This window comes from Xyrauchen texanus, chromosome 30, assembly GCF_025860055.1.
Source record: "Xyrauchen texanus isolate HMW12.3.18 chromosome 30, RBS_HiC_50CHRs, whole genome shotgun sequence".
Lineage (NCBI taxonomy): Eukaryota > Metazoa > Chordata > Actinopteri > Cypriniformes > Catostomidae > Xyrauchen > Xyrauchen texanus.
The window spans coordinates 697,402-710,226 of record NC_068305.1 but is presented as its reverse complement, the minus strand read 5'-3'; the positions used below and the strand labels follow the sequence as shown (position 1 = coordinate 710,226).

Below are 12,825 nucleotides of genomic sequence, written 5' to 3'. Positions count from 1 at the left end.
AGATTTAATCATGAATTAAATCAAAATGACTAAATGAACTGCAGGCAACAAATAATAAACAAGAAAACACAATGAGAACACATGTGTGAATGTGCATATATGCACGTTCTCTGTCTCAAGATGCTTGTTACAGCACAGATTTAAACCCACTGTTTAACTTGATTTAGGGCTGACAACTGTGGAGAGGCAGGCAAAAACCTCTCTCCTCATTGTGTAATATCTGCACATGGGGAACCCTTGCAGTGCACTCTGTTGCTGCTGTTATGACAGTTGTACCATTTCCTTTTTCCCTTCAGGCCTTTCTAAATGACATGAGGGTTCGTTCCCTCCCAGAGCCAGACATCTATGGTTCATCTCTCCTCTCATCCCATTTCTGCTTCTGATCACAAAAATTCTCCCCCCTCCTCAGTCGTCTCCTAATTCATGACACAGCAGGATGCATCATCTGTGCGCACACTCTCCGAACGTCTCCTCGTAGCCTCAAGCAAGGGCCAAACTGATCATGTTGTTCAGCTCATCAACAAAGGGGCCAAAGTAGCCGTTACCAAGGTTAGTTATATGCTTGCTTTTTTAAACATAAACTGTATGTGTGGACACTAAAATAATACATGAATTACAGTACACAACATAAATGAGTACACCCCCTCTGAAACCTAACAAATTCAGCTTTCTCTTTACAAATAAGACATATTTAGTGTTCATGTATAATGTAATTTTTAAGCAACTCTGGTTATTCAGATACTAATGAAACAAAATGAGTACACCCTCCTGAAAGTTCTAATATAAAACTTAATCAAATGTTTTCTGGTGCAGTTGAGGGACATTGATCAGCAGATTATTCTTTTGAACCTCAAACAGGCATAGTTAAAGTGTAAATCAGAGTCAGAGAATGATTTAATTGCACAAAAGGGGACAATGGTACAAGAGTGCCAGCAAATCACTATTACAGAGTCAAAACACAGTAGCAAAAGTGATATAGAAATTCAAAACGGATAGACTTGTGACAAGATTCCTGAAATGTTCAGACAGCCGCGTCTTTTGCTAACAATCGCCATGTCTCAGAGCTGTCAAAAGCTTTTGGAAGCCAAACCGGAGTGACTGTTTCATCACACATAGTAAGAAGTGAAATGCATGAAGGCATAGCTGAAGCCAAAGCATTAAAAAAAAACTTGTTTAGCCTTTGCCAAAGCCCAGTAGGGTTGCCACCCGTCCCTTAAAATACGGAATCGTCCCGTATTTGAGAATAAAATAGCGCGTCCCGTTTTGAATCAAAACGGGACAGGGTTTGTCCTGTATTTTCGGAGTTGTCGTCAATGCAGCATCTCATGCAAATCATCCCACCGGCATTCTGTGAAGACTCGTCCTATTCTGCCCCTGATTGGGTAATACTCGCTGCCATCGTTGGATTGATTGGTTTGTTTCAGGTTCACGGCCAATCAGAGTCAGAGGAGGGCGGGTCTCTTGGCAGAGAGTAACACTTTACAATAAGGTTCATTTATTAAACATTAGTTAATGTATTAATAACTAACATGAACTAACAATGAGTAAGTAATACATTTGTTACAGTATTTATTAATCTTTGTTAATGTTAGTTAATAGAAATAAAGCTGTTCATTGTTTGTTCATGTTAGTTCACAGTGCATTAACTAATATTAACAAGATTTTAATAAAGTATTATTAAATGTGGAAATTAACTTGAACAAAGATGAACAATTGCTGTATAAGTGCAGTTTATTATTAGTTAATGTTAATTAATGTAGTTAACTAATGAGCCTTATTGTAAAGTGTTACCGATTTGTTTATTACGGTTAAGGCGTACAGTCAGACACATAAGCATTATTTTAATAACAGATAAGAGAGATATATTTAATAATAAAAATATAGTGCCTATGTGAATCAAATAAACAACTTAACTAATTTAAATGATTGCATTCTTCAATAGGCTACTGTAGAATTAACAATAGAATATATAAAATATATTAACTTACCAATAATAATAAAAAAATTGTGTTTTACATGAATTTAGAAATGTTTGTAGATCTGTTATTTATTATGTGGTTTCACTGTTTGGATGGTGTTACTGTCTGCAAACAATGACAAATATTTTATCCAAAATCTGTGTTCACGCCACCTTATACAATTACTAAAGTTCAATAGCAATCTGTTCACACTGATTTCAATAGCAGATATCTTTTTATAATGCCCATGTATCAATCTTAATATTTTTATGAAGACATGTTTTAAGTTGCGATTTACCACCACTGGCACGTCATCGGACCTGTGGTCATCGTGGCCCCGAGGGGTGTTGGACACGTGGCTAGAGCTTTCCAACCCGTCACAGTGGATGGCCAGGACCATCTGACTCGGCTACGCGATTCAAATCAACAGGCGCCCGCCCCGGTTCAGCAGTGTCCACTTCATCTTGCATGCGGAGATTGCGACCCTTCTGCACAAGGGCACGATAGAGCCTGTCCCTCCAGCCAAGATGAGGAAAGGGTTTTACAGCCCTTACTTCATCATGCCAAAGAAAGGCGGTGGGTTGCGGCCAACCTTGGACCTGCGAGTTCTGAACCGGGCCTTGCACAGACCTTCGTTCTGCTGACGCACAAATATATGAGATTGGTTCCCGGCAGTAGACCTGAAGGATGCGTACTTTCATGTCACGGTTTTACCCCAACACAGACCATTCCTATGGTTTGCTTTCGACGACCAGGTGTATCAGTACAAGGTCCTCCCCTTCGGCCTGTCCCTGTCCCCTCACGTCTCCACGAAGGTCGCAGAGGCAGCTCTGGGGCCTAGAGCTCATGCACCTCAGCCGTCTAGGACTTTGGGTCAACTGGGAAAAGAGCAAGTACTCCGAGCTCTCTCTCAGATCATCTCTTTTCTCAGCGTGGAGTTGGACTCAGTCTCAATGATAGCGCGCCTCACAAGCGAGCGTGCGCTGGCTTCAGACTCGAGTGAGATGGGCATGGCGCTGTGGCACACATTGTGTAGCTATCACGCCAATCTGCTGCCACTTATTCAGCCCTTGGCCAGACGTCATATTTTTGTGGGCAGGAGTACCCCTACAGCAGGTGTCCAGATGCGTCATGGTCACCACAGACGCCTCCAAGTCGGGCTGGGGCGTTGTGTGCAACGAGGATGCAGCCACTGGCTTCTTGACAGGACCACAGCTGTGTTGGCACATCAACTGCCTAGTGTTGCTGGCTGTACTGCTCACACTGCTGAGTCTATTGACATTGATCCGGGGCAAGCATGTGTTGGTCCGGTCCGACAACACAGCGACAGTAGCATGGGACATTGGGGGAGGTTATGTGCAGACTGATGCACCTGCTATTAAGCATGCAGCAGCTTGCTTGCACCTGCATCAGCAGTTAATGTAACACAGTTCAGCTGTTGTGGCGTTTTTCTATAGGGACCCTAGTGTCACTACATCGACACAACGCTGAGTGAGTGACAGATGTGAACGTCTCGGTTACTGTCATAACCTCTGTTCCCTGATGGAGGGAATGAGACTTTGTGTGCCTCTTGCCACAACGCTGGATTAGCTGCTGAAATGGCCTAGACCATAAATCTCCTCAGCACAAAAACTGAATGAGAGTGGACATTCCAGCTCCTTTTATACCTGTATGTCCAGGGGAGTGGCAAAATTCCACTTGTCAATTCTCATTGGCCTTTTCTCAAAGATCTGCAGTGTTTTGGGGCTCTCAAGAGTGATCCCTAGTGTCACTACATCGACACAACGTCTCGTTCCCTCCATTAGGACGATGTCATTATTAACCAGTGTTTATCCTGTGCTGTTTCATGTTTATCCTTGGCTTGAAATCATGTATTAAATCTTTGTTTAAGGCCTGTTCATTATGTAAATGGTTTGGTCATGGTAACATTTAGTGTTTGGACATTTCTGTTTTACCACACATACACATATATTCAGTGTTGGGGAAGCTAATTTCAAACTGTAGCTTGACAACTTACTCAATTTCAAGTAAAACAGCTACAGTCAAGCTACATTTTGAAAAGGTAGTTATGAGCTACCAATAAAAAGTGGCTTACTACCTTGAAGCTATTGGGGAGGGGCAATGTCGAAGTCATTTAAAGGAATATTCCGGGTTCAATTCATGTTGAGCTGAATTATGTTGATTACACAAAAAATATTTCGACTCATTCCTCCTTTTCTTTAAAAAAAGCACAAATTTGTGTTACGGTGAGACACTTACAATGGAAGTCAATGGGGATCAATGTTTTTGTTAAAATACTCACTGTTTCAAAAGTATATCTTAAGACATAAACAGTATGCAGGTATTTGATAAATAAGGCTGTCTGAGGTGACAACAAATTTGAAATATTTAAAAATCTGGTTTAAAACACGTGTCAAGTTTGTAGACGTAATCTTTGAGTTCATGTTGTTTTATACAAATTGTTTGAAAACCTTTTATAGCATTTTGTACAAACAAATGTATTTAATGACTTTAAAAATGTATTGTGGTGCAACCTTCAAGTAAATATTTAAATATTAACTCATATTATCAACTTTTTTTCAGCATTTATCTTGCACACAAACATTGAGAATCTCAATTAAGGTGACCGCAAGACAAAAACAGTGATAAACAGCAGCATTTTACTACGTATTATATTGTTTTGTAAAATTATTGTGTAAAATCAATGAATTGGACTTCTCAAAGCTGCATTCCTCACCAGTTTTAACATATAAAGAATTTTGTCTATTGACCAAAATGTCCTTTAAATTTAGAAAATATTTCATGTCTTATTTATTCATTTTTTCTAAAATGGCATGTAATTTATACGTATGTAACCTCCGTTCCCCGATGGAGGGAACGAGACGTTGTGTCTTCCCCGCCACGTCACTGAGCCGAGCCAATGTTGTGGCCGGACCATTTCGGGCTCCTCAGAAAAATCCTGAATGAACTCCCGTATTTGTCCCGCTTAAATACCCGTATGTCCGGGGGCGGGATATGCAAATACCGTCTGCCAACTTCTCATTGGCCTTTTTTCATAGAACAGAGGTATATATCGGCGCTCAAGAGAGACCCCTAGTGTCGCTTCTCTGACACAACGTGGAGAGAGAGACAGAAGGGGAACAGATGTTTCTCTTAATTTTTCTTCATTGTTAATATCTTGCTGTATTATTTTATTCTTGTTATAATTTCGTTGACTGTATTTGAATTAAAACGTTTAATTGTCGTAATGCTGCATCTTTCTTTTCTCCTATTATTGTTGAAGGTGTTTTTTAATTTTTAAATGACAGCAAAGACAAGACGAAAAAAAGATGTCTTTGTCAGTAATTTCGTTGATGGTATTAACATTGTTAATCAGTTCACTCTGCTGTAAGCTGCTCATGCAGTGATATTTTACTAAATAAAGGGATGTTTCATTGTCTTACGAGACACCACTGCTTGTTGGAAAAAGTAGTTTGTACATTACTTTAACTTAAAGGTGCAATATGTAATGATTTTTTGTTGCCAATTTGTGAACGGCTTGTAACACATCTTAAAAAATGAGCCCTTCCTGGACTTCCTATGTTGCTTATTAAAGCCTGTAGACTGATTTTCAGTCTTTTTGCAAAAGGAGCTTTTGCCGGGAAAATCTAAAGGAGGTGTACACCAGAGCGAGCATGAGCATCATGTAGCTGCTGCAGTTCACTTAACGGCCACAGATGTCACTAATAATAAGGGTTTATAAATCTTACATACTGCACCCTTAAAGATATAGAAGAGACTTTACAGAAATGTAAAGTCTCTCATTATTCACTTTCCCTTATGCCTTCCCAGCTGTGTATGACTGTCAATCTTCAGCAGAACACAAATAAAGATTTGAGAAAAATGTCCTTATAATGCAAGTATATGGGGGCATCAGGCTACTGGCTATTTGACGGTCCAAAAGGCATTATTAGGCAGCATAAAAATGAACACGGCATAGAGCTTACGTCACTGATACGTCGACTGCTGACAGGAAGTGATTTTTAAGTTAATTAAGTTTTAATTAGCGATTTGTTTCTTACACTAAACTATCAGTTCGCTACAGAAGACATCAAATGATCGACTGGAGTTGTAGATTACTTTTATGCTGCCTAATTATGCCTTTTGGACCGTCACATAGCCAGAAGACTGATGGCAAGTGAATAATGAGAGAATTTTCATTTTTGGGTGAACTATTCCTTTAAAAAATTAGTTAAGTTATTGGTGTTGTTACTTTTAGTTAGTTCCTCCCACAGCTTGATTTATGTCTATTACAGTCTCTGTTTTTGTTTCAGTGCCTGATTGTGTGTGTTGTTTACTTGCAGAATGGCAGAACACCTCTGCATTTGGCTGCCTATAAGGGCCACGTTGCTGTTGTAAGGATTCTGCTTGCTGCCGGTTGTGACCTGGATATTCAAGATAATGTGAGTATGAAGTGTTTGCACCATTTTCTCTTCTGAGCTCATGTTTATTGCATGATTGAAAGTGTAAAAAACATTAATATCATTTGTTGACTGAGCTTTCAGAAAGTATTTATTGAAGGTGAAATTTGCATTTTTTCATGATAAAATAATTTCTCCTATCCCAGCTTAATATACAGAAACTAGAAGTAACCAATTTGTAGGTTGATTAAACTTTATATTCGCGATTAATCGTGAATCAAACGTTTCTGAAGTCTAAGTGGGAGGTTGACTAATTGAAAGAACTATTCCCCACACAGGTTACATATTCATTGCAATGGGCATTAAATCTCTTAAACTCACATCCTCCACAATGTTAATCAGCCAGCAGACAGTGGCTATCCACTTTGCTGCATGCAATTTTGAAGGTGCATTCATGATTTGCACAAGGGCGTCAACATCAACGTCAAGCACCGCTTTGAACTCCACATGAAAAGCGCTTGCAGACATAAATGTCTAATTCTGCATTCTGGTGATGTTAAGACTTGACGTGCTTCTGTGGGAATTAAACTGCGCCTATCAGAAGCTGCAAAGAACATGATTTACCCCATCTGGGCTTGTTTTGTACATCAAATAGCGTTAAGAGGTCCTCTCCCCATCACTGACATGGCTGTTGTGTGTGTGTGTGCATCAGTGTAAAGACTCCGGGCAAACACATCACAAAGGTTCCGCCCTGCTTCGACTAGTGTATATGCTGGTAAGACAGCTCTATATACGCAAATAGACAGCTCTAATATCTGAGATAGCGTCACATTTCCTCCAAGATTATTTTAAGGTCTATGCATCATATCACATTGTGTTTGAGCTCGTTTTATTTAGGAGCATCTGCTGTTTATATATGCAGTTTATATTTCACGAAGTCACAATCAAACACGTGACAAAAATACATCTTTTTACAACTTAGAAACTGTGCTTTTATCTCAGGGCTTTCACTCGATAAAAATTTGGTATGTGATTAAAACAACATTAGTTTGTATTCTGCTCTAGACCTTTCAGATCTGTGATGTTTTGACCATATGTTTTACAGTGGTGTACAGTAAATGGTCTGCACTTATATCTCGCCTTTTTAACTTTAACGGTATTCAAAGCGCTTTACACTGTGACTCATTCACACACACACACACACACACACACACACACACACACACACACACCAATGACAGCAGAGCTGCATGCAAGGTGCTAGACTGCCATTAGGAGCAACTCGGTGTTCAATGTCTTGCCCAAGGACACTTCAGCATGTGGAGTCATTTGGGCCAGGAATCAAACCACCAACCCTGCGATTAGTAGCCGACATGCTCTTCCACCTGAATCACAGCCGCCCCATACAGTAAATAATCATATTTCATAAGTTATAAAAAGGAACACTTTTAATTTGTCAGCGAATTAAAAACTAAAGGATAAGAGTTGGTCATATTGCCTATATGCATTTTAAAGTTCAGCTTCTAAGCTTTACTACGACACCACATTAGTGTTGTTCAAGCAAGTAGTTAATTCATTTGATACAATAAATAATATCTACGTAAATGTTTCTACCTAAAACATGTTCGCATACTTTGATGAACTAGTTTTAAATGCTACAATAATTTATTAAATCATTTTGAATCCATGAATTACGTATCTTTTGTTTATTTATGAAAAGTATCATTATTTCTCAATACACTACAAGATATGTGTTTGAAACATTTGTAAATAATTTGTGATGTAAAGTATTATTATACTGTATGTCACTTCCCTGTGCAATATATGCTTACAATAAAATTGTTGATCTTATTCATTTATTTGACCATTAATTGTCAGCCAGTAGGTCATGACTGTGACAGCGCTAAACTATCTACGCCAGAAGATATTGAATGTTAATATTTGTTCTGTCATGGTCAGCTCCACTGCAGAATCACCACAGAAACAATCACACTTCACTTATTATATACTGTCTATATTGTTATATAGACCAATATATTGTGCATGCACTGGAATGTATTCTTGTTCCCAGGGTGACCAGACAGCCTTACAGAGGGCAGCTGTGGTGGGCAACACTGATGTCATTTCAGCACTCATTCATGAAGGATGTGCACTAGATAGACAGGACAAGGTAAACATACTTTAAAATCACTTTCTCTTGATGCCAGTAGAGAACACAACATGTTTATTACTGTATGTTTTTAATGATGTTACTTATATTATTTTATTTTGAAATATTCTCTCAGAATGGGAACGCAGCATTACACGAGGCAGCGTGGCACGGCTTCAGTCAGTCTGTCAAACTGCTGGTGAAGGCTGGAGCCAATGTTCATGCTAAAAACAAGGTAACATTCTCCGCCATAGGCAAAACCACATTGGTATTAAATGATTTGTATGAGCTGTATAGTATTCACCTCAAGAATAGGAGAACGGGGCGAGTTGTCGCAGCTTTTACTTTGTAGGGTAGGTTTATTTATTTTTTCAATTTCTTTATAGGCACAATCCTTGAAGTATTTACTACAAAAAATCTGGCTAAGACATTTAACACGTTCATTTCTGCAATTAATAGTTGACTGTTTGATTCATTTTTTAATTACCGCTGTATCCATTTTTGTTTTTACTTTCTGAAACTTCACTAATGTTTTCCCCTCTTCCCGTGGTTAAATGGGCATATATACATTTCCAGGAGGTCCTCGCTGGATAAAAAGGTCCAGAGTTCATTTCAAGTGTGCTATTTGCATTTGGAATCTGTTGCTGTCAACTCTCAATATGAGATCCAAAGAGCTGTCACTATCAGTGAAGCAAGCCATCATTAGGCTGAAAAATCAAAACAAACCCATCAGAGAGATAGCAAAAACATTAGGTGTGGCCAAATCAACTGTTTGGAACATTCTTAAAAAGAAAGAACGCACCGGTGAGCTCAGCAACACCAAAAGACCCGGAAGACCACGGAAAACAACTGTGGTGGATGACCGAAGAATTCTTTCCCTGGTGAAGAAAACACCCTTCACAACAGTTGGCCAGATCAAGAACACTCTCCAGGAGGTAGGTGTATGTGTGTCAAAGTCAACAATCAAGAGAAGACTTCACCAGAGTGAATACAGAGGGTTCACCACAAGATGTAAACCATTGGTGAGCCTCAAAAACAGGAAGGCCAGATTAGAGTTTGCCAAACAACATCTAAAAAGCCTTCACAGTTCTGGAACAACATCCTATGGACAGATGAGACAAAGATCAACTTGTACCAGAGTGATGGGAAGAGAAGAGTATGGAGAACGAAAGGAACTTCTCATGATTCAAAGCATACCACCTCATCAGTGAAGCATGGTGGTGGTAGTGTCATGGCGTGGGCATGTATGGCTGCCAATGGAACTGGTTCTCTTGTATTTATTGATGATGTGACTGCTGACAAAAGCAGCAGGATGAATTCTGAAGTGTTTCGGGCAATATTATCTGCTCATATTCAGCCAAAAGCTTCAGAACTCATTGGACGGCGCTTCACAGTACAGATGGACAATGACCCGAAGCATACTACGAAAGCAACCAAAGAGTTTTTTAAGGGAAAGAAGTGGAATGTTATGCAATGGCCAAGTCAATCACCTGACCTGAATCCGATTGAGCATGCATTTCACTTGCTGAAGACAAAACTGAAGGGAAAATGCCCCAAGAACAAGCAGGAACTGAAGACAGTTGCAGTAGAGGCCTGGCAGAGCATCACCAGGGATGAAACCCAGCGTCTGGTGATGTCTATGCGTTCCAGACTTCAGGCTGTAATTGACTGCAAAGGATTTGCAACCAAGTATTAAAAAGTGAAAGTTTGATTTATGATTGTTAATCTGTCCCATTACTTTTGGTCCCTTAAAAAGTGGGAGGCACATATACAAACTGTTGTAATTCCTACACCGTTCACCTGATTTGGATGTAAATACCCTCAAATTAAAGCTGAAAGTCTGCATTTAAAGCACATCTTGTTCGTTCATTTCAAATCCATTGTGGTGGTGTATAGAGCCAAAAAGACTAGAATTGTGTCAATTTGAGATTTTAAACTTCAGCATTCAATATGTTTTATATCTAAAAATGCATTGCCAATGTACACTTAAATGTATCTTGCCAATGAAGTTTGATTAAATCTGCCCATTTGATCCTATTATTAAAAAAGTCCACTGGAAAATGGCAGATTTTGCCCAACTTTTAATTACAGCATGTCCTCTGATTGTATGGCATATACTTGTCAAAGATTTCTACCTGGAAAAATGTGTCTAATTAACAATATCTGCAAAACAATCAAATAAATGTACAATATTTATACTTAAATATGTAAAATGTAAGATGATTAACCCATTTCTTGCGAGTTCTTTAAGAACAAGTATAGAGTAAATATAGTTATGACTATTTTTTAATGTGTGTTAATGTACCACAATTAATCACAGAAAACTGTGCGACTGAAAAATATTCTAAAATCTATTGGACATTTCCAACATTATTGCCCAGGAAAAAAAGATACAGTCCATTGAACACATGTTGACCTTTGACAAAAAGTGTTTTGATGCCCCTGTGACCTGCCATTAAACGATAAACAGCTAAATGAATAAAGTAAAACAATGATGAACAATTCATGAAGCAGGGGAGACACAACGTCTCGTTCCCTCCATCGGGGAACGGAGGTTACATACTTAACCTAGACATTCCCCTTCTGTCGCTCTCTCCATGTTGTGTCAGAGAAGCGACACTAGGGGTCCACTTATAAAAGTGCCATGCGCTGAGCCGTGTACGTGAACTGCTGATACAGGAGCGAGCAGGTATTCTTACGTACAGGACGACCAAATGTATCAGGCTGCACGTACCCTTCCCCAATGCCCCATTTAAGCCATCAGGATTCCTTATCGTTACCCTGGGGGGAACAAGGTGCTGGCCGCCAACCTGGGAATGGGCCAAGCCTGGTCGGGCCTCTTTTCTCTCTATGTTTCTCGCATAGAGCAACTAAGGCCAGGGCCCTTACATGCATTGAGGGAAGGGGGTCTTAGCCCTTATTCAGGGCGGAGAAGACCCTGCGGAGGCCACGCCTACCCGAGAGGGGAGGCAAGTTTAAGTGGCAAAACCATCAGAGGCCTGACTGACAGGGGCCTATGTGGAAAAGTTGGTGCGGTGGTGGATCCAGCCTCATAGAGGGGGGAACATACAGCACGGCAACCGAGGCAGCCGTGACTGCCTAAGGGAAACATGGGAGTCCGCTCGCCAGAGGGGACAGAACCGTGGTGTTACACACAGGGGGAGTCCGAAGGAGGCCTTACCTGTGGAGCACCTATACCAGTACAGGGTAGCTTGCGGTTCCCGCAGTGGCTTGGGTCGGCGAGTTCCTCCGCTGAACTGCGACCCACGAGGGCTAGGGAGGAATCAACCAGTGTCCCAAACCTGAGATCTCCTGGGAATGAAGGCGCACTGTTTCCCCTGGTTAGGGGGAAGGGCGCTAGGTGCAAGCGATTCACCCGGTCAGATCGTGGGCGTGCTACCGAGTTCTACGGGCTCGGTACCTGAGAAAACACGGGACGATACTGACTCAACTCGGAGATTGTAGAATCTCGCAAAAGTGTTAGGTGTTGCCCAGCCCGCTGCTCTACAAATGTCTGCTAGGGCAGTGCCACTAGCCAGTGCCCATGAGGACGCAACACTCCTGGTGGAGTGAGCTCGGACCCGCAAGGGGGGCACGGCCTGGATGTGATAATCCAGGGAAATGGTGTCGACAACCCAGTGGGCGAGTCTCTGCTTGGAGACAGCGTTCCCTTTCTGCTGTCCCCCAAAGCAGACGAAGAGCTGCTCAGAGCGTCTGGTGCTCTGTGTGCGGTCCAGATAAATATGTAAAGCACGTACTGGACACAGCAGTGAAAGGGCTGGGTCTGCCTCCTCCCGGGGCAGCGCTTGCAGGTTCACCACCTGATCCCTGAAGGGCGTGGTAGGAACCTTGGGCACATAGCCCGGTCGCGGTCTTAGGATCACGAAAGTATCTGCCGGACCGAACTCCAGGCAAGCGTCGCTAACAGAGAACGCATGCAGGTCCCCGACCCTCTTGATGGAAGTGAGCGTGATCAGCAGGGCAGTCTTGAGAGAGAGGGCCCTGAGTCCAACTGAGTCAAGCGGCTTGAAGGGGGGTCTCTGGAGTCCCGTAAGGATGACCGAGAGATCCCAGGAGGGGAACAGGTTAGGCCGGGAGGGAGTTATCCTACGGGCACCTTTTAGGAACCTGACGATTAAGTCGTGCTTACCAAGAGACTTGCCGTCTACCGTGTCGTGGTGGGCCGCGATAGCGGCGACATACACCTTGAGGGTGGAGGGGGACAGCCTCCTCTCCAGCCTCTCCTGAAGAAACACGAGCACTGACCTAACTGCGCACTTCTGCGGGTCTTCGGCTCGGGAAGAACACCAGTCCGCGA

The 12,825-nt window shown here is 41.5% G+C and overlaps 1 pseudogene; it reads left to right on the top strand.

Annotated features, from left to right (window-relative positions):
• Positions 1 to 306: 306 nt before the first annotated feature.
• LOC127624113 (ankyrin repeat domain-containing protein 6-like) overlaps positions 307 to 12,825 on the top strand; it is a 48,748-nt pseudogene continuing 36,229 nt past the window's right edge.